Here is a 19698-nt window from a genome sequence, read left to right as displayed (position 1 = left end):
GACTGACTCTCTTTTTTTTCCAATGAGTAAGAAGACTATCTGCTTTTTCAAATCTGTCTCCTCAAGTAGCAGCAGTGTCGGCTTCTGGATGTCAAGTCAAGTCAAGTAAAAAGCTTACAGCACCTGGTATTCCCAGGCGGTCTCCCATCCAAGTACTAACCAGGCCCTATCCTGCTTAGCTTCCGAGATCAGACGAGATCGGGCGCGCTCAGGGTGGTATGGCCGTAAGCAAACACACTGCTCAATAACATAGGTTTTATAGCGGAGTAGGGATTTGACAGTGGATATGTAGAAGATTTTCATTTAAATAAATGTGTTCTGACTGACTCTCTTTTTTTTCCAATGAGTAAGAAGACTATCTGCTTTTTCAAAATGTCTCCGCAGAAGTAGCAACAGTGTCTGCTTCTGGATGTCAAGTCAAGTAAAGAGCTTACAGCACCTGGTATTCCCAGGCGGTCTCCCATCCAAGTACTAACCAGGCCCTATCCTGCTTAGCTTCCGAGATCAGACGAGATCGGGCGCGCTCAGGGTGGTATGGCCGTAAGCAAACACACTGCTCAATAACATATCTTTTATAGCGGAGTAGGGATTTGAAAGTGGATATGTAGAAGATTATCCTTTAAATAAATGTGTGTTGACTGACTATCCTTAATAACTTCCGTCTGCACCTTCTCCGTATTTACTGGTGAATAAGTAGACTCCGTGCTACGTAGAATCTGTCTCCTCAGAAGGAGCAGCACTTTTCTCCGCTAGTTGTAAAGCGCACGCAGTTGAAAAATGCCTACAGCACCTGGTATTCCCAGGCGGTCTCCCATCCAAGTACTAACCAGGCCCTATCCTGCTTAGCTTCCGAGATCAGACGAGATCGGGTACGCTCAGGGTGGTATGGCCGTAAGCAAACATATTACTCACAAACATATGTTTTATAGCGGAGTAGGGTCTTGACAGTGGAAATGTAGAAGATTTTCATTTAAATAAATGTGTTCTGACTGACTCTCTTTTTTTTCCAATGAGTAAGAAGACTTCCTGCTCTTTCAAAATGTCTCCCCAGAAGTAGCAACAGTGTCTGCTTCTGGATGTCAAGTCAAGTAAAAGCTTACAGCACCTGGTATTCCCAGGCGGTCTCCCATCCAAGTACTAACCAGGCCCTATCCTGCTTTGCTTCCGAGATCAGACGAGATCGGGCGCTCAGGGTGGTATGGCCGTAAGCAAACACACTACTCAATAACATAGGTTTTATAGCGGAGTAGGGACTTGACAGTGCAATTGTAGAAGATTTTCATTTAAATAAATGTGTTCTGACTGACTCTCTTTTTTTTCCAATGAGTAAGAAGACTTCCTGCTCTTTCAAAATGTCTCCCCAGAAGTAGCAACAGTGTCTGCTTCTGGATGTTAAGTCAAGTAAAAAGCTTACAGCACCTGGTATTCCCAGGCGGTCTCCCATCCAAGTACTAACCAGGCCCTATCCTGCTTAGCTTCCGAGATCAGACGAGATCGGGCGCTCAGGGTGGTATGGCCGTAAGCAAACACACTACTCAATAACATAGGTTTTATAGCGGAGTAGGGATTTGAAGGTGGATATGTAGAAGATTTTCATTTAAATAAATGTGTTCTGATTGACTCTCTTTTTTTTCCAATGAGTAAGAAGACTTCCTGCTCTTTCAAAATGTCTCCGCAGAAGTAGCAACAGTGTCTGCTTCTGGATGTCAAGTCAAGTAAAAAGCTTACAGCACCTGGTATTCCCAGGCGGTCTCCCATCCAAGTACTAACCAGGCCCTATCCTGCTTAGCTTCCGAGATCAGACGAGATCAGGCGCGCTCAGGGTGGTATGGCCGTAAGCAAACACACTGCTCAATAACATAGGTTTTATAGCGGAGTAGGGATTTGACAGTGGATATGTAGAAGATTTTCATTTAAATAAATGTGTTCTGACTGACTCTCTTTTTTTTCCAATGAGTAAGAAGACTTCCTGCTCTTTCAAAATGTCTCCCCAGAAGTAGCAACAGTGTCTGCTTCTGGATGTCAAGTCAAGTAAAAGCTTACAGCACCTGGTATTCCCAGGCGGTCTCCCATCCAAGTACTAACCAGGCCCTATCCTGCTTAGCTTCCGAGATCAGACAGATCATCGGGCGCTCAGGGTGGTATGGCCGTAAGCACACTGCTCAATAACATAGGTTTTATAGCGGAGTAGGGATTTGACAGTGGATATGTAGAAGATTTTCATTTAAATAAATGTGTTCTGACTGACTCTCTTTTTTTTCCAATGAGTAAGAAGACTTCCTGCTCTTTCAAAATGTCTCCCCAGAAGTAGCAACAGTGTCTGCTTCTGGATGTCAAGTCAAGTAAAAAGCTTACAGCACCTGGTATTCCCAGGCGGTCTCCCATCCAAGTACTAACCAGGCCCGTTCCTGCTTTGCTTCCGAGATCAGACGAGATCGGGTACGCTCAGGGTGGTATGGCCGTAAGCAAACACACTGCTCAATAACATAGGTTTTATAGCGGAGTAGGGATTTGACAGTGCAATTGTAGAAGATTTTCATTTAAATAAATGTGTTCTGACTGACTCTCTTTTTTTTCCAATGAGTAAGAAGACTTCCTGCTGTTTCAAAATGTCTCTGCAGAAGTAGCAACAGTGTCTGCGTCTGGATGACAAGTCAAGTAAAGAGCTTACAGCACCTGGTATTCCCAGGCGGTCTCCCATCCAAGTACTAACCAGGCCCTATCCTGCTTAGCTTCCGAGATCAGACGAGATCGGGCGCGCTCAGGGTGGTATGGCCGTAAGCAAACACACTGCTCAATAACATATCTTTTATAGCGGAGTAGGGATTTGAAAGTGGATATGTAGAAGATTATCCTTTAAATAAATGTGTGTTGACTGACTATCCTTAATAACTTCCGTCTGCACCTTCTCCGTATTTACTGATGAATAAGTAGACTCCGTGCTACGTAGAATCTGTCTCCTCAGAAGGAGCAGCACTTTTCTCCGCTAGTTGTAAAACGCACGCAGTTGAAAAATGCCTACAGCACCTGGTATTCCCAGGCGGTCTCCCATCCAAGTACTAACCAGGCCCTATCCTGCTTTGCTTCCGAGATCAGACGAGATCGGGTACGCTCAGGGTGGTATGGCCGTAAGCAAACATATTACTCACAAACATATGTTTTATAGCGGAGTAGGGACTTGACAGTGCAATTGTAGAAGATTTTCATTTAAATAAATGTGTTCTGACTGACTCTCTTTTTTTTCCAATGAGTAAGAAGACTTCCTGCTCTTTCAAAATGTCTCCCCAGAAGTAGCAACAGTGTCTGCTTCTGGATGTCAAGTCAAGTAAAAAGCTTACAGCACCTGGTATTCCCAGGCGGTCTCCCATCCAAGTACTAACCAGGCCCTATTCTGCTTTGCTTCCGAGATCAGACGAGCTCAGGGTGGTATGGCCGTAAGCAAACACACTGCTCAATAACATAGGTTTTATAGCGGAGTAGGGATTTGACAGTGGATATGTAGAAGATTTTCATTTAAATAAATGTGTTCTGACTGACTCTCTTTTTTTTTCCAATGAGTAAGAAGACTTCCTGCTCTTTCAAAATGTCTCCGCAGAAGTAGCAACAGTGTCTGCTTCTGGATGTCAAGTCAAGTAAAAAGCTTACAGCACCTGGTATTCCCAGGCGGTCTCCCATCCAAGTACTAACCAGGCCCTATCCTGCTTAGCTTCCGAGATCAGACGAGATCGGGCGCGCTCAGGGTGGTATGGCCGTAAGCAAACACACTGCTCAATAACATAGGTTTTATAGCGGAGTAGGGATTTGACAGTGGATATGTAGAAGATTATCCTTTAAATAAATGTGTGTTGACTGACTATCTTTAACTTTTCTCCGTATTTACTGGTGAATAAGTAGACTCCCTGCTCTTAGAATCTGTCTCCTCAGAAGTAGCAGCACTTTTCTCCGCTAGTTAAAAGTCAAGTTGAAAAATGCCTACAGCACCTGGTATTCCCAGGCGGTCTCCCATCCAAGTACTAACCAGGCCCGTTCCTGCTTTGCTTCCGAGATCAGACGAGATCGGGTACGCTCAGGGTGGTATGGCCGTAAGCAAACATATTACTCACAAACATATGTTTTATAGCGGAGTAGGGACTTGACAGTGCAATTGTAGAAGATTTTCATTTAAATAAATGTGTTCTGACTGACTCTCTTTTTTTTCCAATGAGTAAGAAGACTTCCTGCTCTTTCAAAATGTCTCCCCAGAAGTAGCAACAGTGTCTGCTTCTGGATGTTAAGTCAAGTAAAAAGCTTACAGCACCTGGTATTCCCAGGCGGTCTCCCATCCAAGTACTAACCAGGCCCTATCCTGCTTAGCTTCCGAGTTCAGACGAGATCGGGCGCGCTCAGGGTGGTATGGCCGTAAGCAAACACACTACTCAATAACATAGGTTTTATAGCGGAGTAGGGATTTGAAGGTGGATATGTAGAAGATTTTCATTTAAATAAATGTGTTCTGATTGACTCTCTTTTTTTTCCAATGAGTAAGAAGACTTCCTGCTGTTTCAAAATGTCTCTGCAGAAGTAGCAACAGTGTCTGCGTCTGGATGACAAGTCAAGTAAAGAGCTTACAGCACCTGGTATTCCCAGGCGGTCTCCCATCCAAGTACTAACCAGGCCCTATCCTGCTTAGCTTCCGAGATCAGACGAGATCGGGCGCGCTCAGGGTGGTATGGCCGTAAGCAAACACACTGCTCAATAACATATCTTTTATAGCGGAGTAGGGATTTGAAAGTGGATATGTAGAAGATTATCCTTTAAATAAATGTGTGTTGACTGACTATCCTTAATAACTTCCGTCTGCACCTTCTCCGTATTTACTGGTGAATAAGTAGACTCCGTGCTACGTAGAATCTGTCTCCTCAGAAGGAGCAGCACTTTTCTCCGCTAGTTGTAAAGCGCACGCAGTTGAAAAATGCCTACAGCACCTGGTATTCCCAGGCGGTCTCCCATCCAAGTACTAACCAGGCCCTATCCTGCTTAGCTTCCTAGATCAGACGAGATCGGCGCTCAGGGTGGTATGGCCGTAAGCAAACACACTGTTCAATAACATAGGTTTTATAGCGGAGTAGGGATTTGACAGTGGATATGTAGAAGATTTTCATTTAAATAAATGTGTTCTGATTGACTCTCTTTTTTTTCCAATGAGTAAGAAGACTTCCTGCTCTTTCAAAATGTCTCCCCAGAAGTAGCAACAGTGTCTGCTTCTGGATGTCAAGTCAAGTAAAAAGCTTACAGCACCTGGTATTCCCAGGCGGTCTCCCATCCAAGTACTAACCAGGCCCTATCCTGCTTAGCTTCTGAGATCAGACGAGATCAGGCGCTCAGGGTGGTATGGCCGTAAGCAAACACACTACTCAATAACATAGGTTTTATAGCGGAGTAGGGATTTGAAGGTGGATATGTAGAAGATTTTCATTTAAATAAATGTGTTCTGACTGACTCTCTTTTTTTTCCAATGAGTAAGAAGACTTCCTGCTCTTTCAAAATGTCTCTGCAGAAGTAGCAACAGTGTCTGCGTCTGGATGACAAGTCAAGTAAAGAGCTTACAGCACCTGGTATTCCCAGGCGGTCTCCCATCCAAGTACTAACCAGGCCCTATCCTGCTTAGCTTCCGAGATCAGACGAGATCGGGCGCGCTCAGGGTGGTATGGCCGTAAGCAAACACACTGCTCAATAACATATCTTTTATAGCGGAGTAGGGATTTGAAAGTGGATATGTAGAAGATTATCCTTTAAATAAATGTGTGTTGACTGACTATCTTAATAACTTCCGTCTGCACCTTCTCCGTATTTACTGATGAATAAGTAGACTCCGTGCTCTTTCAGAATCTGTCTCCTCAGAAGGAGCAGCACTTTTCTCCGCTAGTTGTGTCAAGTCAAGTTGAAAAATGCCTACAGCACCTGGTATTCCCAGGCGGTCTCCCATCCAAGTACTAACCAGGCCCTATCCTGCTTAGCTTCCGAGATCAGACGAGATCGGGCGCTCAGGGTGGTATGGCCGTAAGCAAACACACTGTTCAATAACATAGGTTTTATAGCGGAGTAGGGATTTGACAGTGGATATGTAGAAGATTTTCATTTAAATAAATGTGTTCTGACTGACTCTCTTTTTTTTTCCAATGAGTAAGAAGACTTCCTGCTCTTTCAAAATGTCTCCGCAGAAGTAGCAACAGTGTATGCTTCTGGATGTTAAGTCAAGTAAAAAGCTTACAGCACCTGGTATTCCCAGGCGGTCTCCCATCCAAGTACTAACCAGGCCCTATCCTGCTTAGCTTCCGAGATCAGACGAGATCAGGCACGCTCAGGGTGGTATGGCCGTAAGCAAACACACTACTCAATAAAATAGGTTTTATAGCGGAGTAGGGATTTGACAGTGGATATGTAGAAGATTTTCATTTAAATAAATGTGTTCTGACTGACTCTCTTTTTTTCCAATGAGTAAGAAGACTTCCTGCTCTTTCAAAATGTCTCCCCAGAAGTAGCAACAGTGTCTGCTTCTGGATGTCAAGTCAAGTAAAAAGCTTACAGCACCTGGTATTCCCAGGCGGTCTCCCATCCAAGTACTAACCAGGCCCTATTCTGCTTTGCTTCCGAGATCAGACGAGCTCAGGGTGGTATGGCCGTAAGCAAACACACTGCTCAATAACATAGGTTTTATAGCGGAGTAGGGATTTGACAGTGCAATTGTAGAAGATTTTCATTTAATAAATGTGTTCTGACTGACTCTCTTTTTTTTCCAATGAGTAAGAAGACTTCCTGCTCTTTCAAAATGTCTCCGCAGAAGTAGCAACAGTGTCTGCTTCTGGATGTCAAGTCAAGTAAAAAGCTTACAGCACCTGGTATTCCCAGGCGGTCTCCCATCCAAGTACTAACCAGGCCCTATCCTGCTTAGCTTCCGAGATCAGACGAGATCGGGCGCTCAGGGTGGTATGGCCGTAAGCAAACACACTGCTCAATAACATAGGTTTTATAGCGGAGTAGGGATTTGACAGTGGATATGTAGAAGATTATCCTTTAAATAAATGTGTGTTGACTGACTATCTTTAATACCTTCCGTCTGCACCTTCTCCGTATTTACTGATGAATAAGTAGACTCCGTGCTACGTAGAATCTGTCTCCTCAGAAGGAGCAGCACTTTTCTCCGCTAGTTGTGAAACGCAAGTTGAAAAATGCCTACAGCACCTGGTATTCCCAGGCGGTCTCCCATCCAAGTACTAACCAGGCCCGTTCCTGCTTTGCTTCCGAGATCAGACGAGATCGGGTACGCTCAGGGTGGTATGGCCGTAAGCAAACATATTACTCACAAACATATGTTTTATAGCGGAGTAGGGATTTGAAGGTGGATATGTAGAAGATTTTCATTTAAATAAATGTGTTCTGACTGACTCTCTTTTTTTTCCAATGAGTAAGAAGACTTCCTGCTCTTTCAAAATGTCTCCCCAGAAGTAGCAACAGTGTCTGCTTCTGGATGTCAAGTCAAGTAAAGAGCTTACAGCACCTGGTATTCCCAGGCGGTCTCCCATCCAAGTACTAACCAGGCCCTATCCTGCTTAGCTTCCGAGATCAGACGAGATCGGGCGCGCTCAGGGTGGTATGGCCGTAAGCAAACACACTGCTCAATAACATAGGTTTTATAGCGGAGTAGGGATTTGAAGGTGGATATGTAGAAGATTATCATTTAAATAAATGTGTGTTGACTGACTATCTTTTTCCGTCTGCACCTTCTCCGATTTACTGGTGAATAAGTAGACTCCCTGCTCTTTCAATCTGTCTCCTCAGAAGTAGCAGCACTTTTCTCCGCTAGTTAAAGCGCAAGTTGAAAAATGCCTACAGCACCTGGTATTCCCAGGCGGTCTCCCATCCAAGTACTAACCAGGCCCTATCCTGCTTAGCTTCCGAGATCAGACGAGATCTGGCGCGCTCAGGGTGGTATGGCCGTAAGCAAACACACTGCTCAATAACATATCTTTTATAGCGGAGTAGGGATTTGAAAGTGGATATGTAGAAGATTTTCATTTAAATAAATGTGTTCTGACTGACTCTCTTTTTTTTCCAATGAGTAAGAAGACTTCCTGCTCTTTCAAAATGTCTCCACAGAAGTAGCAACAGTGTCTGCTTCTGGATGTCAAGTCAAGTAAAAAGCTTACAGCACCTGGTATTCCCAGGCGGTCTCCCATCCAAGTACTAACCAGGCCCTATCCTGCTTAGCTTCCGAGATCAGACGAGATCAGGCGCGCTCAGGGTGGTATGGCCGTAAGCAAACACACTACTCAATAACATAGGTTTTATAGCGGAGTAGGGATTTGACAGTGGATATGTAGAAGATTTTCATTTAAATAAATGTGTTCTGACTGACTCTCTTTTTTTTCCAATGAGTAAGAAGACTTCCTGCTCTTTCAAAATGTCTCTGCAGAAGTAGCAACAGTGTCTGCTTCTGGATGTCAAGTCAAGTAAAGAGCTTACAGCACCTGGTATTCCCAGGCGGTCTCCCATCCAAGTACTAACCAGGCCCTATCCTGCTTAGCTTCCGAGATCAGACGAGATCGGGCGCTCAGGGTGGTATGGCCGTAAGCAAACACACTGCTCAATAACATATCTTTTATAGCGGAGTAGGGATTTGAAAGTGGATATGTAGAAGATTATCCTTTAAATAAATGTGTGTGTTGACTGACTATCATAATACTTCCGTCTGCACCTTTTCCGTATTTACTGGTGAATAAGTAGACTCCCTGCTCGTAGAATCTGTCTCCTCAGAAGGAGCAGCACTTTTCTCGCTAGTTGTAAAGCATGCAAGTGAAAAGTGCCTACAGCACCTGGTATTCCCAGGCGGTCTCCCATCCAAGTACTAACCAGGCCCTATCCTGCTTAGCTTCCGAGATCAGACGAGATCCAGGGTGGGATGGTAAAAATAACATAGGTTTTATAGCGGAGTAGGGATTTGAAGGTGGATATGTAGAAGATTTTCATTTAAATAAATGTGTTCTGACTGACTCTCTTTTTTTTCCAATGAGTAAGAAGACTTCCTGCTCTTTCAAAATGTCTCCCCAGAAGTAGCAACAGTGTCTGCGTCTGGATGTCAAGTCAAGTAAAGAGCTTACAGCACCTGGTATTCCCAGGCGGTCTCCCATCCAAGTACTAACCAGGCCCTATCCTGCTTAGCTTCCGAGATCAGACGAGATCGGGTACGCTCAGGGTGGTATGGCCGTAAGCAAACACACTGCTCAATAACATATCTTTTATAGCGGAGTAGGGATTTGAAAGTGGATATGTAGAAGATTATCCTTTAAATAAATGTGTGTTGACTGACTATCCTTAATAACTTCCGTCTGCACCTTCTCCGTATTTACTGGTGAATAAGTAGACTCCGTGCTACGTAGAATCTGTCTCCTCAGAAGGAGCAGCACTTTTCTCCGCTAGTTGTAAAGCGCACGCAGTTGAAAAATGCCTACAGCACCTGGTATTCCCAGGCGGTCTCCCATCCAAGTACTAACCAGGCCCTATCCTGCTTAGCTTCCGAGATCAGACGAGATCAGGCGCGCTCAGGGTGGTATGGCCGTAAGCAAACACACTGTTCAATAACATAGGTTTTATAGCGGAGTAGGGATTTGAAGGTGGATATGTAGAAGATTTTCATTTAAATAAATGTGTTCTGACTGACTCTCTTTTTTTTCCAATGAGTAAGAAGACTTCCTGCTCTTTCAAAATGTCTCCCCAGAAGTAGCAACAGTGTCTGCTTCTGGATGTCAAGTCAAGTAAAAAGCTTACAGCACCTGGTATTCCCAGGCGGTCTCCCATCCAAGTACTAACCAGGCCCTATCCTGCTTAGCTTCCGAGATCAGACGAGATCGGGCGTGCTCAGGGTGGTATGGCCGTAAGCAAACACACTACTCAATAACATAGGTTTTATAGCGGAGTAGGGATTTGACAGTGGATATGTAGAAGATTTTCATTTAAATAAATGTGTTCTGACTGACTCTCTTTTTTTTCCAATGAGTAAGAAGACTTCCTGCTCTTTCAAAATGTCTCCCCAGAAGTAGCAACAGTGTCTGCTTCTGGATGTCAAGTCAAGTAAAAAGCTTACAGCACCTGGTATTCCCAGGCGGTCTCCCATCCAAGTACTAACCAGGCCCGTTCCTGCTTTGCTTCCGAGATCAGACGAGATCGGGTACGCTCAGGGTGGTATGGCCGTAAGCAAACACACTGCTCAATAACATAGGTTTTATAGCGGAGTAGGGATTTGACAGTGCAATTGTAGAAGATTTTCATTTAAATAAATGTGTTCTGACTGACTCTCTTTTTTTTCCAATGAGTAAGAAGACTTCCTGCTCTTTCAAAATGTCTCCCCAGAAGTAGCAACAGTGTCTGCTTCTGGATGTCAAGTCAAGTAAAAGCTTACAGCACCTGGTATTCCCAGGCGGTCTCCCATCCAAGTACTAACCAGGCCCTATCCTGCTTAGCTTCCGAGATCAGACGAGATCGGGTACGCTCAGGGTGGTATGGCCGTAAGCAAACACACTGCTCAATAACATAGGTTTTATAGCGGAGTAGGGATTTGACAGTGGATATGTAGAAGATTATCCTTTAAATAAATGTGTGTTGACTGACTATCTTTAACTTCCTTCTCCGTATTTACTGGTGAATAAGTAGACTCCCTGCTCTTAGAATCTGTCTCCTCAGAAGGAGCAGCACTTTTCTCCGCTTCTAGTTGTAAAGTCAAGTAAAAATGCCTACAGCACCTGGTATTCCCAGGCGGTCTCCCATCCAAGTACTAACCAGGCCCTATTCTGCTTTACTTCCGAGATCAGACGAGATCGGCGCTCAGGGTGGTATGGCCGTAAGCAAACACACTACTCAATAACATAGGTTTTATAGCGGAGTAGGGATTTGACAGTGGATATGTAGAAGATTTTCATTTAAATAAATGTGTTCTGACTGACTCTCTTTTTTTTCCAATGAGTAAGAAGACTTCCTGCTCTTTCAAAATGTCTCTGCAGAAGTAGCAACAGTGTCTGCTTCTGGATGTCAAGTCAAGTAAAAAGCTTACAGCACCTGGTATTCCCAGGCGGTCTCCCATCCAAGTACTAACCAGGCCCTATCCTGCTTAGCTTCCGAGATCAGACGAGATCGGGCGCTCAGGGTGGTATGGCCGTAAGCAAACACACTGCTCAATAACATATCTTTTATAGCGGAGTAGGGATTTGAAAGTGGATATGTAGAAGATTATCCTTTAAATAAATGTGTGTTGACTGACTATCATTAATAACTTCCGTCTGCACCTTCTCCGTATTTACTGGTGAATAAGTAGACTCTGTGCTTTCAGAATCTGTCTCCTCAGAAGGAGCAGCACTTTTCTCCGCTAGTTGTAAAAGCGCACGCAGTTGAAAAATGCCTACAGCACCTGGTATTCCCAGGCGGTCTCCCATCCAAGTACTAACCAGGCCCTATCCTGCTTAGCTTCCGAGATCAGACGAGATCGGGCGTGCTCAGGGTGGTATGGCCGTAAGCAAACACACTACTCAATAACATAGGTTTTATAGCGGAGTAGGGATTTGACAGTGGATATGTAGAAGATTTTCATTTAAATAAATGTGTTCTGACTGACTCTCTTTTTTTTCCAATGAGTAAGAAGACTTCCTGCTCTTTCAAAATGTCTCCCCAGAAGTAGCAACAGTGTCTGCTTCTGGATGTCAAGTCAAGTAAAAGCTTACAGCACCTGGTATTCCCAGGCGGTCTCCCATCCAAGTACTAACCAGGCCCTATCCTGCTTTGCTTCCGAGATCAGACGAGATCGGGTACGCTCAGGGTGGTATGGCCGTAAGCAAACACACTGCTCAATAACATAGGTTTTATAGCGGAGTAGGGATTTGACAGTGGATATGTAGAAGATTTTCATTTAAATAAATGTGTTCTGACTGACTCTCTTTTTTTTCCAATGAGTAAGAAGACTTCCTGCTCTTTCAAAATGTCTCCGCAGAAGTAGCAACAGTGTCTGCGTCTGGATGACAAGTCAAGTAAAGAGCTTACAGCACCTGGTATTCCCAGGCGGTCTCCCATCCAAGTACTAACCAGGCCCTATCCTGCTTAGCTTCCGAGATCAGACGAGATCAGGCACGCTCAGGGTGGTATGGCCGTAAGCAAACACACTGCTCAATAACATAGGTTTTATAGCGGAGTAGGGATTTGACAGTGGATATGTAGAAGATTTTCATTTAAATAAATGTGTTCTGACTGACTCTCTTTTTTTTCCAATGAGTAAGAAGACTTCCTGCTCTTTCAAAATGTCTCCCCAGAAGTAGCAACAGTGTCTGCTTCTGGATGTCAAGTCAAGTAAAAGCTTACAGCACCTGGTATTCCCAGGCGGTCTCCCATCCAAGTACTAACCAGGCCCTATTCTGCTTTGCTTCCGAGATCAGACGAGCTCAGGGTGGTATGGCCGTAAGCAAACACACTGCTCAATAACATAGGTTTTATAGCGGAGTAGGGATTTGACAGTGCAATTGTAGAAGATTTTCATTTAAATAAATGTGTTCTGACTGACTCTCTTTTTTTTCCAATGAGTAAGAAGACTTCCTGCTCTTTCAAAATGTCTCCCCAGAAGTAGCAACAGTGTCTGCTTCTGGATGTCAAGTCAAGTAAAAAGCTTACAGCACCTGGTATTCCCAGGCGGTCTCCCATCCAAGTACTAACCAGGCCCTATCCTGCTTAGCTTCCGAGATCAGACGAGATCGGGCGCGCTCAGGGTGGTATGGCCGTAAGCAAACACACTGCTCAATAACATAGGTTTTATAGCGGAGTAGGGATTTGACAGTGGATATGTAGAAGATTATCCTTTAAATAAATGTGTGTTGACTGACTATCTTTAATACCTTCCGTCTGCACCTTCTCCGTATTTACTGGTGAATAAGTAGACTCCGTGCTACGTAGAATCTGTCTCCTCAGAAGGAGCAGCACTTTTCTCCGCTAGTTGTAAAACGCACGCAGTTGAAAAATGCCTACAGCACCTGGTATTCCCAGGCGGTCTCCCATCCAAGTACTAACCAGGCCCTATCCTGCTTAGCTTCCGAGATCAGACGAGATCGGGCACGCTCAGGGTGGTATGGCCGTAAGCAAACACACTACTCAATAACATAGGTTTTATAGCGGAGTAGGGATTTGACAGTGGATATGTAGAAGATTTTCATTTAAATAAATGTGTTCTGACTGACTCTCTTTTTTTTCCAATGAGTAAGAAGACTTCCTGCTCTTTCAAAATGTCTCCCCAGAAGTAGCAACAGTGTCTGCTTCTGGATGTCAAGTCAAGTAAAAAGCTTACAGCACCTGGTATTCCCAGGCGGTCTCCCATCCAAGTACTAACCAGGCCCTATTCTGCTTTGCTTCCGAGATCAGACGAGCTCAGGGTGGTATGGCCGTAAGCAAACACACTGCTCAATAACATAGGTTTTATAGCGGAGTAGGGATTTGACAGTGCAATTGTAGAAGATTTTCATTTAATAAATGTGTTCTGACTGACTCTCTTTTTTTTCCAATGAGTAAGAAGACTTCCTGCTCTTTCAAAATGTCTCCCCAGAAGTAGCAACAGTGTCTGCTTCTGGATGTTAAGTCAAGTAAAAAGCTTACAGCACCTGGTATTCCCAGGCGGTCTCCCATCCAAGTACTAACCAGGCCCTATCCTGCTTAGCTTCCGAGTTCAGACGAGATCGGGCGCGCTCAGGGTGGTATGGCCGTAAGCAAACACACTACTCAATAACATAGGTTTTATAGCGGAGTAGGGATTTGAAGGTGGATATGTAGAAGATTTTCATTTAAATAAATGTGTTCTGATTGACTCTCTTTTTTTTCCAATGAGTAAGAAGACTTCCTGCTGTTTCAAAATGTCTCTGCAGAAGTAGCAACAGTGTCTGCGTCTGGATGACAAGTCAAGTAAAGAGCTTACAGCACCTGGTATTCCCAGGCGGTCTCCCATCCAAGTACTAACCAGGCCCTATCCTGCTTAGCTTCCGAGATCAGACGAGATCGGGCGCGCTCAGGGTGGTATGGCCGTAAGCAAACACACTGCTCAATAACATATCTTTTATAGCGGAGTAGGGATTTGAAAGTGGATATGTAGAAGATTATCCTTTAAATAAATGTGTGTTGACTGACTATCCTTAATAACTTCCGTCTGCACCTTCTCCGTATTTACTGGTGAATAAGTAGACTCCGTGCTACGTAGAATCTGTCTCCTCAGAAGGAGCAGCACTTTTCTCCGCTAGTTGTAAAGCGCACGCAGTTGAAAAATGCCTACAGCACCTGGTATTCCCAGGCGGTCTCCCATCCAAGTACTAACCAGGCCCTATCCTGCTTAGCTTCCTAGATCAGACGAGATCGGGCGCGCTCAGGGTGGTATGGCCGTAAGCAAACACACTGCTCAATAACATAGGTTTTATAGCGGAGTAGGGATTTGAAGGTGGATATGTAGAAGATTTTCATTTAAATAAATGTGTTCTGACTGACTCTCTTTTTTTTCCAATGAGTAAGAAGACTTCCTGCTCTTTCAAAATGTCTCCCCAGAAGTAGCAACAGTGTCTGCTTCTGGATGTCAAGTCAAGTAAAAAGCTTACAGCACCTGGTATTCCCAGGCGGTCTCCCATCCAAGTACTAACCAGGCCCTATCCTGCTTTGCTTCCGAGATCAGACGAGATCAGGCGCGCTCAGGGTGGTATGGCCGTAAGCAAACACACTGCTCAATAACATAGGTTTTATAGCGGAGTAGGGATTTGACAGTGGATATGTAGAAGATTATCCTTTAAATAAATGTGTGTTGACTGACTATCTTTCTTTTTTTTACCAATGAATAAGAAGACTTCCTGCTCTTTCAAAATGTCTCCTCAGAAGTAGCAACACTTTTCTCCGATGTTAAGTCAAGTAAAAAGCTTACAGCACCTGGTATTCCCAGGCGGTCTCCCATCCAAGTACTAACCAGGCCCTATCCTGCTTAGCTTCCGAGATCAGACGAGATCAGGCGCTCAGGGTGGTATGGCCGTAAGCAAACACACTGTTCAATAACATAGGTTTTATAGCGGAGTAGGGATTTGAAGGTGGATATGTAGAAGATTTTCATTTAAATAAATGTGTTCTGACTGACTCTCTTTTTTTTCCAATGAGTAAGAAGACTTCCTGCTCTTTCAAAATGTCTCCCCAGAAGTAGCAACAGTGTCTGCTTCTGGATGTCAAGTCAAGTAAAAAGCTTACAGCACCTGGTATTCCCAGGCGGTCTCCCATCCAAGTACTAACCAGGCCCTATTCTGCTTTGCTTCCGAGATCAGACGAGCTCAGGGTGGTATGGCCGTAAGCAAACACACTGCTCAATAACATAGGTTTTATAGCGGAGTAGGGATTTGAAAGTGGATATGTAGAAGATTATCCTTTAAATAAATGTGTGTTGACTGACTATCCTTAATAACTTCCGTCTGCACCTTCTCCGTATTTACTGGTGAATAAGTAGACTCCGTGCTACGTAGAATCTGTCTCCTCAGAAGGAGCAGCACTTTTCTCCGCTAGTTGTAAAGCGCCAGTTGAAAAATGCCTACAGCACCTGGTATTCCCAGGCGGTCTCCCATCCAAGTACTAACCAGGCCCTATCCTCCTTACCTTCCGAGATCAGACGAGATCGGGTACGCTCAGGGTGGTATGGCCGTAAGCAAACATATTACTCACAAACATATGTTTTATAGCGGAGTAGGGATTTGACAGTGGATATGTAGAAGATTTTCATTTAAATAAATGTGTTCTGACTGACTCTCTTTTTTTTCCAATGAGTAAGAAGACTTCCTGCTCTTTCAAAATGTCTCCCCAGAAGTAGCAACAGTGTCTGCTTCTGGATGTCAAGTCAAGTAAAAAGCTTACAGCACCTGGTATTCCCAGGCGGTCTCCCATCCAAGTACTAACCAGGCCCTATCCTGCTTTGCTTCCGAGATCAGACGAGATCGGGTACGCTCAGGGTGGTATGGCCGTAAGCAAACACACTGCTCAATAACATAGGTTTTATAGCGGAGTAGGGACTTGACAGTGCAATTGTAGAAGATTTTCATTTAAATAAATGTGTTCTGACTGACTCTCTTTTTTTTCCAATGAGTAAGAAGACTTCCTGCTCTTTCAAAATGTCTCCCCAGAAGTAGCAACAGTGTCTGCTTCTGGATGTCAAGTCAAGTAAAAAGCTTACAGCACCTGGTATTCCCAGGCGGTCTCCCATCCAAGTACTAACCAGGCCCTATCCTGCTTAGCTTCCGAGATCAGACGAGATCGGGCTCAGGGTGGTATGGCCGTAAGCAAACACACTGCTCAATAACATAGGTTTTATAGCGGAGTAGGGATTTGACAGTGGATATGTAGAAGATTATCCTTTAAATAAATGTGTGTTGACTGACTATCTTTAATACCTTCCGTCTGCACCTTCTCCGTATTTACTGATGAATAAGTAGACTCCGTGCTACGTAGAATCTGTCTCCTCAGAAGGAGCAGCACTTTTCTCCGCTAGTTGTAAAGCGCACGCAGTTGAAAAATGCCTACAGCACCTGGTATTCCCAGGCGGTCTCCCATCCAAGTACTAACCAGGCCCTATCCTGCTTTGCTTCCGAGATCAGACGAGATCGGGTACGCTCAGGGTGGTATGGCCGTAAGCAAACATATTACTCACAAACATATGTTTTATAGCGGAGTAGGGACTTGACAGTGCAATTGTAGAAGATTTTCATTTAAATAAATGTGTTCTGACTGACTCTCTTTTTTTTCCAATGAGTAAGAAGACTTCCTGCTCTTTCAAAATGTCTCCCCAGAAGTAGCAACAGTGTCTGCTTCTGGATGTCAAGTCAAGTAAAAGCTTACAGCACCTGGTATTCCCAGGCGGTCTCCCATCCAAGTACTAACCAGGCCCTATCCTGCTTAGCTTCCGAGATCAGACGAGATCAGGTGCGCTCAGGGTGGTATGGCCGTAAGCAAACACACTGTTCAATAACATAGGTTTTATAGCGGAGTAGGGATTTGAAGGTGGATATGTAGAAGATTTTCATTTAAATAAATGTGTTCTGACTGACTCTCTTTTTTTTCCAATGAGTAAGAAGACTTCCTGCTCTTTCAAAATGTCTCTGCAGAAGTAGCAACAGTGTCTGCTTCTGGATGTCAAGTCAAGTAAAGAGCTTACAGCACCTGGTATTCCCAGGCGGTCTCCCATCCAAGTACTAACCAGGCCCTATCCTGCTTAGCTTCCGAGATCAGACGAGATCGGGCGCTCAGGGTGGTATGGCCGTAAGCAAACACACTACTCAATAACATAGGTTTTATAGCGGAGTAGGGATTTGACAGTGCAATTGTAGAAGATTTTCATTTAAATAAATGTGTTCTGACTGACTCTCTTTTTTTTTCCAATGAGTAAGAAGACTTCCTGCTCTTTCAAAATGTCTCCCCAGAAGTAGCAACAGTGTCTGCTTCTGGATGACAAGTCAAGTAAAAGCTTACAGCACCTGGTATTCCCAGGCGGTCTCCCATCCAAGTACTAACCAGGCCCTATCCTGCTTAGCTTCCGAGATCAGACGAGATCGGGCGCGCTCAGGGTGGTATGGCCGTAAGCAAACACACTGTTCAATAACATAGGTTTTATAGCGGAGTAGGGATTTGAAGGTGGATATGTAGAAGATTTTCATTTAAATAAATGTGTTCTGACTGACTCTCTTTTTTTTCCAATGAGTAAGAAGACTTCCTGCTCTTTCAAAATGTCTCCGCAGAAGTAGCAACAGTGTCTGCTTCTGGATGTCAAGTCAAGTAAAAAGCTTACAGCACCTGGTATTCCCAGGCGGTCTCCCATCCAAGTACTAACCAGGCCCTATCCTGCTTAGCTTCCGAGATCAGACGAGATCGGGCGCTCAGGGTGGTATGGCCGTAAGCAAACACACTGCTCAATAACATAGGTTTTATAGCGGAGTAGGGATTTGAAGGTGGATATGTAGAAGATTTTCATTTAAATAAATGTGTTCTGACTGACTCTCTTTTTTTTCCAATGAGTAAGAAGACTTCCTGCTCTTTCAAAATGTCTCCCCAGAAGTAGCAACAGTGTCTGCTTCTGGATGTCAAGTCAAGTAAAAAGCTTACAGCACCTGGTATTCCCAGGCGGTCTCCCATCCAAGTACTAACCAGGCCCTATCCTGCTTAGCTTCCGAGATCAGACGAGATCGGGTACGCTCAGGGTGGTATGGCCGTAAGCAAACACACTGCTCAATAACATAGGTTTTATAGCGGAGTAGGGATTTGACAGTGGATATGTAGAAGATTTTCATTTAAATAAATGTGTTCTGACTGACTCTCTTTTTTTTCCAATGAGTAAGAAGACTTCCTGCTCTTTCAAAATGTCTCCCCAGAAGTAGCAACAGTGTCTGCTTCTGGATGTCAAGTCAAGTAAAAAGCTTACAGCACCTGGTATTCCCAGGCGGTCTCCCATCCAAGTACTAACCAGGCCCTATCCTGCTTAGCTTCCGAGATCAGACGAGATCGGCGCTCAGGGTGGTATGGCCGTAAGCAAACACACTGCTCAATAACATAGGTTTTATAGCGGAGTAGGGATTTGACAGTGGATATGTAGAAGATTTTCATTTAAATAAATGTGTTCTGACTGACTCTCTTTTTTTTTCCAATGAGTAAGAAGACTTCCTGCTCTTTCAAAATGTCTCCCCAGAAGTAGCAACAGTGTCTGCTTCTGGATGTCAAGTCAAGTAAAAAGCTTACAGCACCTGGTATTCCCAGGCGGTCTCCCATCCAAGTACTAACCAGGCCCTATGCTACTTTATTTTCGAGATCGGATGAGATCAGTCGCGGTCAGGGTGGTATGACCGTAAGCAAACACCCTGCTTACAAGCAGACCGTTTGCATCGGCGTGTACTCATGTACCATTGCTGAAAAATGTTGAAGGAATACTTTGAATACACATCAGATCTCAATGGGAAAAAAACTCATTCTGGATATCTATACTGATATGGACTGGGTAATGTGTCAGGAACGAAAGGATGCCACATCGTTTGGTGGAAATGAAAATTATCAACCTACAGGGGGCTGAATTCAAAGACAACCCCAAAATCAAAGTGAAAAAATGATGCACCAGGCTTGTCCATTTTGCTGAAAATCCGTTGCAGCAATTCAAAATGGTACTCAGTACTTTGTATTGCCCTAATGTGTTTGTATGCATGCCTGACAATGTCGGGGCATGCTCCTGAAGAGACGACAGATGGTGTCCTGGGGTATCTCCTCCCAGATCTGGATTATAGCATCACTGAGCTCCTGGACAGTCTGAGGTGCAACCTGGCGGCGTCGGATGGACCGAAATGTAATGTTCCAGAGGTGTTCTATTGGATTTAGGTCAGGCGAGCGTGGGGGCCAGTCAATGGTACAAATTCCTTCATCCTCCAGGGACTGCCTGCACACTCTCGCCACATGAGGGCGGGCATTGTCGTGCACCAGGAGGAATCCAGGACCCATTGCACCAGCGTAGGATCTTACAATGGGTCCAAGGATTTCATCCCGATACCTCATGGCAGTCAGGGTGCCTGTTCAGGTCTGTTCGTTCCTCCATGGCTAGGCCTCCCCAGACCATCACTGACCCACCACCAAACCGGTCATGCTGAACAATGTTACAGG

At 44.4% G+C, this 19698-nt stretch overlaps 49 non-coding genes and 9 pseudogenes across 49 annotated transcripts; all 58 read right to left on the bottom strand.

Annotated features, from left to right (window-relative positions):
* Window positions 1-111: 111 nt before the first annotated feature.
* LOC120791414 lies at window positions 112-230 on the bottom strand. Its single transcript, XR_005707644.1, has one exon. It is a non-coding gene; the product is annotated as a 5S ribosomal RNA (ribosomal RNA).
* A 197-nt stretch (window positions 231-427) lies between these two features.
* Window positions 428-546, bottom strand: LOC120791413. The gene has a single exon (XR_005707643.1). It is a non-coding gene; the product is annotated as a 5S ribosomal RNA (ribosomal RNA).
* A 232-nt stretch (window positions 547-778) lies between these two features.
* On the bottom strand, window positions 779-897 carry LOC120791423. The gene has a single exon (XR_005707653.1). It is a non-coding gene; the product is annotated as a 5S ribosomal RNA (ribosomal RNA).
* Window positions 898-1093: 196 nt separating this feature from the next.
* On the bottom strand, window positions 1094-1210 carry LOC120791450. Its single transcript, XR_005707679.1, has one exon. It is a non-coding gene; the product is annotated as a 5S ribosomal RNA (ribosomal RNA).
* A 197-nt stretch (window positions 1211-1407) lies between these two features.
* LOC120791443 lies at window positions 1408-1524 on the bottom strand. Its single transcript, XR_005707673.1, has one exon. It is a non-coding gene; the product is annotated as a 5S ribosomal RNA (ribosomal RNA).
* A 197-nt stretch (window positions 1525-1721) lies between these two features.
* On the bottom strand, window positions 1722-1840 carry LOC120791422. Its single transcript, XR_005707652.1, has one exon. It is a non-coding gene; the product is annotated as a 5S ribosomal RNA (ribosomal RNA).
* Window positions 1841-2036: 196 nt separating this feature from the next.
* On the bottom strand, window positions 2037-2155 carry LOC120791458 (annotated as a pseudogene).
* A 193-nt stretch (window positions 2156-2348) lies between these two features.
* On the bottom strand, window positions 2349-2467 carry LOC120791436. The gene has a single exon (XR_005707666.1). It is a non-coding gene; the product is annotated as a 5S ribosomal RNA (ribosomal RNA).
* Window positions 2468-2664: 197 nt separating this feature from the next.
* On the bottom strand, window positions 2665-2783 carry LOC120791412. Its single transcript, XR_005707642.1, has one exon. It is a non-coding gene; the product is annotated as a 5S ribosomal RNA (ribosomal RNA).
* Window positions 2784-3015: 232 nt separating this feature from the next.
* LOC120791434 lies at window positions 3016-3134 on the bottom strand. Its single transcript, XR_005707664.1, has one exon. It is a non-coding gene; the product is annotated as a 5S ribosomal RNA (ribosomal RNA).
* A 197-nt stretch (window positions 3135-3331) lies between these two features.
* On the bottom strand, window positions 3332-3440 carry LOC120791397 (annotated as a pseudogene).
* Window positions 3441-3638: 198 nt separating this feature from the next.
* LOC120791411 lies at window positions 3639-3757 on the bottom strand. The gene has a single exon (XR_005707641.1). It is a non-coding gene; the product is annotated as a 5S ribosomal RNA (ribosomal RNA).
* A 212-nt stretch (window positions 3758-3969) lies between these two features.
* On the bottom strand, window positions 3970-4088 carry LOC120791448. Its single transcript, XR_005707677.1, has one exon. It is a non-coding gene; the product is annotated as a 5S ribosomal RNA (ribosomal RNA).
* A 197-nt stretch (window positions 4089-4285) lies between these two features.
* On the bottom strand, window positions 4286-4404 carry LOC120791418. Its single transcript, XR_005707648.1, has one exon. It is a non-coding gene; the product is annotated as a 5S ribosomal RNA (ribosomal RNA).
* Window positions 4405-4601: 197 nt separating this feature from the next.
* LOC120791410 lies at window positions 4602-4720 on the bottom strand. The gene has a single exon (XR_005707640.1). It is a non-coding gene; the product is annotated as a 5S ribosomal RNA (ribosomal RNA).
* Window positions 4721-4952: 232 nt separating this feature from the next.
* On the bottom strand, window positions 4953-5068 carry LOC120791390 (annotated as a pseudogene).
* A 197-nt stretch (window positions 5069-5265) lies between these two features.
* Window positions 5266-5382, bottom strand: LOC120791444. Its single transcript, XR_005707674.1, has one exon. It is a non-coding gene; the product is annotated as a 5S ribosomal RNA (ribosomal RNA).
* A 197-nt stretch (window positions 5383-5579) lies between these two features.
* Window positions 5580-5698, bottom strand: LOC120791405. Its single transcript, XR_005707635.1, has one exon. It is a non-coding gene; the product is annotated as a 5S ribosomal RNA (ribosomal RNA).
* A 230-nt stretch (window positions 5699-5928) lies between these two features.
* Window positions 5929-6045, bottom strand: LOC120791449. The gene has a single exon (XR_005707678.1). It is a non-coding gene; the product is annotated as a 5S ribosomal RNA (ribosomal RNA).
* A 198-nt stretch (window positions 6046-6243) lies between these two features.
* On the bottom strand, window positions 6244-6362 carry LOC120791430. Its single transcript, XR_005707660.1, has one exon. It is a non-coding gene; the product is annotated as a 5S ribosomal RNA (ribosomal RNA).
* Window positions 6363-6558: 196 nt separating this feature from the next.
* Window positions 6559-6667, bottom strand: LOC120791396 (annotated as a pseudogene).
* Window positions 6668-6863: 196 nt separating this feature from the next.
* LOC120791442 lies at window positions 6864-6980 on the bottom strand. The gene has a single exon (XR_005707672.1). It is a non-coding gene; the product is annotated as a 5S ribosomal RNA (ribosomal RNA).
* Window positions 6981-7209: 229 nt separating this feature from the next.
* On the bottom strand, window positions 7210-7328 carry LOC120791447. Its single transcript, XR_005707676.1, has one exon. It is a non-coding gene; the product is annotated as a 5S ribosomal RNA (ribosomal RNA).
* A 197-nt stretch (window positions 7329-7525) lies between these two features.
* LOC120791394 lies at window positions 7526-7644 on the bottom strand. The gene has a single exon (XR_005707628.1). It is a non-coding gene; the product is annotated as a 5S ribosomal RNA (ribosomal RNA).
* A 219-nt stretch (window positions 7645-7863) lies between these two features.
* Window positions 7864-7982, bottom strand: LOC120791445. The gene has a single exon (XR_005707675.1). It is a non-coding gene; the product is annotated as a 5S ribosomal RNA (ribosomal RNA).
* Window positions 7983-8179: 197 nt separating this feature from the next.
* LOC120791421 lies at window positions 8180-8298 on the bottom strand. The gene has a single exon (XR_005707651.1). It is a non-coding gene; the product is annotated as a 5S ribosomal RNA (ribosomal RNA).
* A 197-nt stretch (window positions 8299-8495) lies between these two features.
* LOC120791441 lies at window positions 8496-8612 on the bottom strand. The gene has a single exon (XR_005707671.1). It is a non-coding gene; the product is annotated as a 5S ribosomal RNA (ribosomal RNA).
* A 518-nt stretch (window positions 8613-9130) lies between these two features.
* LOC120791417 lies at window positions 9131-9249 on the bottom strand. The gene has a single exon (XR_005707647.1). It is a non-coding gene; the product is annotated as a 5S ribosomal RNA (ribosomal RNA).
* Window positions 9250-9481: 232 nt separating this feature from the next.
* Window positions 9482-9600, bottom strand: LOC120791431. Its single transcript, XR_005707661.1, has one exon. It is a non-coding gene; the product is annotated as a 5S ribosomal RNA (ribosomal RNA).
* Window positions 9601-9797: 197 nt separating this feature from the next.
* On the bottom strand, window positions 9798-9916 carry LOC120791419. Its single transcript, XR_005707649.1, has one exon. It is a non-coding gene; the product is annotated as a 5S ribosomal RNA (ribosomal RNA).
* Window positions 9917-10113: 197 nt separating this feature from the next.
* Window positions 10114-10232, bottom strand: LOC120791435. Its single transcript, XR_005707665.1, has one exon. It is a non-coding gene; the product is annotated as a 5S ribosomal RNA (ribosomal RNA).
* Window positions 10233-10428: 196 nt separating this feature from the next.
* LOC120791416 lies at window positions 10429-10547 on the bottom strand. Its single transcript, XR_005707646.1, has one exon. It is a non-coding gene; the product is annotated as a 5S ribosomal RNA (ribosomal RNA).
* A 216-nt stretch (window positions 10548-10763) lies between these two features.
* LOC120791389 lies at window positions 10764-10879 on the bottom strand (annotated as a pseudogene).
* A 197-nt stretch (window positions 10880-11076) lies between these two features.
* LOC120791439 lies at window positions 11077-11193 on the bottom strand. The gene has a single exon (XR_005707669.1). It is a non-coding gene; the product is annotated as a 5S ribosomal RNA (ribosomal RNA).
* A 232-nt stretch (window positions 11194-11425) lies between these two features.
* Window positions 11426-11544, bottom strand: LOC120791426. The gene has a single exon (XR_005707656.1). It is a non-coding gene; the product is annotated as a 5S ribosomal RNA (ribosomal RNA).
* Window positions 11545-11740: 196 nt separating this feature from the next.
* On the bottom strand, window positions 11741-11859 carry LOC120791425. The gene has a single exon (XR_005707655.1). It is a non-coding gene; the product is annotated as a 5S ribosomal RNA (ribosomal RNA).
* Window positions 11860-12056: 197 nt separating this feature from the next.
* Window positions 12057-12175, bottom strand: LOC120791428. The gene has a single exon (XR_005707658.1). It is a non-coding gene; the product is annotated as a 5S ribosomal RNA (ribosomal RNA).
* A 196-nt stretch (window positions 12176-12371) lies between these two features.
* On the bottom strand, window positions 12372-12480 carry LOC120791395 (annotated as a pseudogene).
* Window positions 12481-12677: 197 nt separating this feature from the next.
* On the bottom strand, window positions 12678-12796 carry LOC120791452. The gene has a single exon (XR_005707682.1). It is a non-coding gene; the product is annotated as a 5S ribosomal RNA (ribosomal RNA).
* A 232-nt stretch (window positions 12797-13028) lies between these two features.
* Window positions 13029-13147, bottom strand: LOC120791427. The gene has a single exon (XR_005707657.1). It is a non-coding gene; the product is annotated as a 5S ribosomal RNA (ribosomal RNA).
* A 197-nt stretch (window positions 13148-13344) lies between these two features.
* On the bottom strand, window positions 13345-13453 carry LOC120791393 (annotated as a pseudogene).
* Window positions 13454-13649: 196 nt separating this feature from the next.
* LOC120791388 lies at window positions 13650-13768 on the bottom strand. Its single transcript, XR_005707627.1, has one exon. It is a non-coding gene; the product is annotated as a 5S ribosomal RNA (ribosomal RNA).
* A 197-nt stretch (window positions 13769-13965) lies between these two features.
* LOC120791440 lies at window positions 13966-14084 on the bottom strand. Its single transcript, XR_005707670.1, has one exon. It is a non-coding gene; the product is annotated as a 5S ribosomal RNA (ribosomal RNA).
* A 232-nt stretch (window positions 14085-14316) lies between these two features.
* LOC120791453 lies at window positions 14317-14435 on the bottom strand. Its single transcript, XR_005707683.1, has one exon. It is a non-coding gene; the product is annotated as a 5S ribosomal RNA (ribosomal RNA).
* Window positions 14436-14632: 197 nt separating this feature from the next.
* On the bottom strand, window positions 14633-14751 carry LOC120791432. Its single transcript, XR_005707662.1, has one exon. It is a non-coding gene; the product is annotated as a 5S ribosomal RNA (ribosomal RNA).
* A 198-nt stretch (window positions 14752-14949) lies between these two features.
* LOC120791451 lies at window positions 14950-15066 on the bottom strand. The gene has a single exon (XR_005707680.1). It is a non-coding gene; the product is annotated as a 5S ribosomal RNA (ribosomal RNA).
* A 197-nt stretch (window positions 15067-15263) lies between these two features.
* On the bottom strand, window positions 15264-15372 carry LOC120791392 (annotated as a pseudogene).
* Window positions 15373-15601: 229 nt separating this feature from the next.
* Window positions 15602-15720, bottom strand: LOC120791454. The gene has a single exon (XR_005707684.1). It is a non-coding gene; the product is annotated as a 5S ribosomal RNA (ribosomal RNA).
* Window positions 15721-15917: 197 nt separating this feature from the next.
* LOC120791424 lies at window positions 15918-16036 on the bottom strand. Its single transcript, XR_005707654.1, has one exon. It is a non-coding gene; the product is annotated as a 5S ribosomal RNA (ribosomal RNA).
* Window positions 16037-16233: 197 nt separating this feature from the next.
* LOC120791456 lies at window positions 16234-16348 on the bottom strand. Its single transcript, XR_005707686.1, has one exon. It is a non-coding gene; the product is annotated as a 5S ribosomal RNA (ribosomal RNA).
* A 232-nt stretch (window positions 16349-16580) lies between these two features.
* LOC120791433 lies at window positions 16581-16699 on the bottom strand. The gene has a single exon (XR_005707663.1). It is a non-coding gene; the product is annotated as a 5S ribosomal RNA (ribosomal RNA).
* Window positions 16700-16895: 196 nt separating this feature from the next.
* LOC120791420 lies at window positions 16896-17014 on the bottom strand. Its single transcript, XR_005707650.1, has one exon. It is a non-coding gene; the product is annotated as a 5S ribosomal RNA (ribosomal RNA).
* Window positions 17015-17211: 197 nt separating this feature from the next.
* LOC120791438 lies at window positions 17212-17328 on the bottom strand. The gene has a single exon (XR_005707668.1). It is a non-coding gene; the product is annotated as a 5S ribosomal RNA (ribosomal RNA).
* Window positions 17329-17525: 197 nt separating this feature from the next.
* On the bottom strand, window positions 17526-17644 carry LOC120791429. The gene has a single exon (XR_005707659.1). It is a non-coding gene; the product is annotated as a 5S ribosomal RNA (ribosomal RNA).
* Window positions 17645-17841: 197 nt separating this feature from the next.
* On the bottom strand, window positions 17842-17958 carry LOC120791437. The gene has a single exon (XR_005707667.1). It is a non-coding gene; the product is annotated as a 5S ribosomal RNA (ribosomal RNA).
* A 197-nt stretch (window positions 17959-18155) lies between these two features.
* LOC120791415 lies at window positions 18156-18274 on the bottom strand. The gene has a single exon (XR_005707645.1). It is a non-coding gene; the product is annotated as a 5S ribosomal RNA (ribosomal RNA).
* A 197-nt stretch (window positions 18275-18471) lies between these two features.
* Window positions 18472-18587, bottom strand: LOC120791455. Its single transcript, XR_005707685.1, has one exon. It is a non-coding gene; the product is annotated as a 5S ribosomal RNA (ribosomal RNA).
* A 198-nt stretch (window positions 18588-18785) lies between these two features.
* On the bottom strand, window positions 18786-18904 carry LOC120791391 (annotated as a pseudogene).
* Window positions 18905-19698: the final 794 nt, after the last annotated feature.

The sequence above is a fragment of the Xiphias gladius genome, chromosome 6, assembly GCF_016859285.1.
Source record: "Xiphias gladius isolate SHS-SW01 ecotype Sanya breed wild chromosome 6, ASM1685928v1, whole genome shotgun sequence".
NCBI lineage: Eukaryota > Metazoa > Chordata > Actinopteri > Istiophoriformes > Xiphiidae > Xiphias > Xiphias gladius.
Note: the sequence above shows the minus strand (reverse complement) of the source record. Positions and strands in the feature narration are given on the sequence as shown.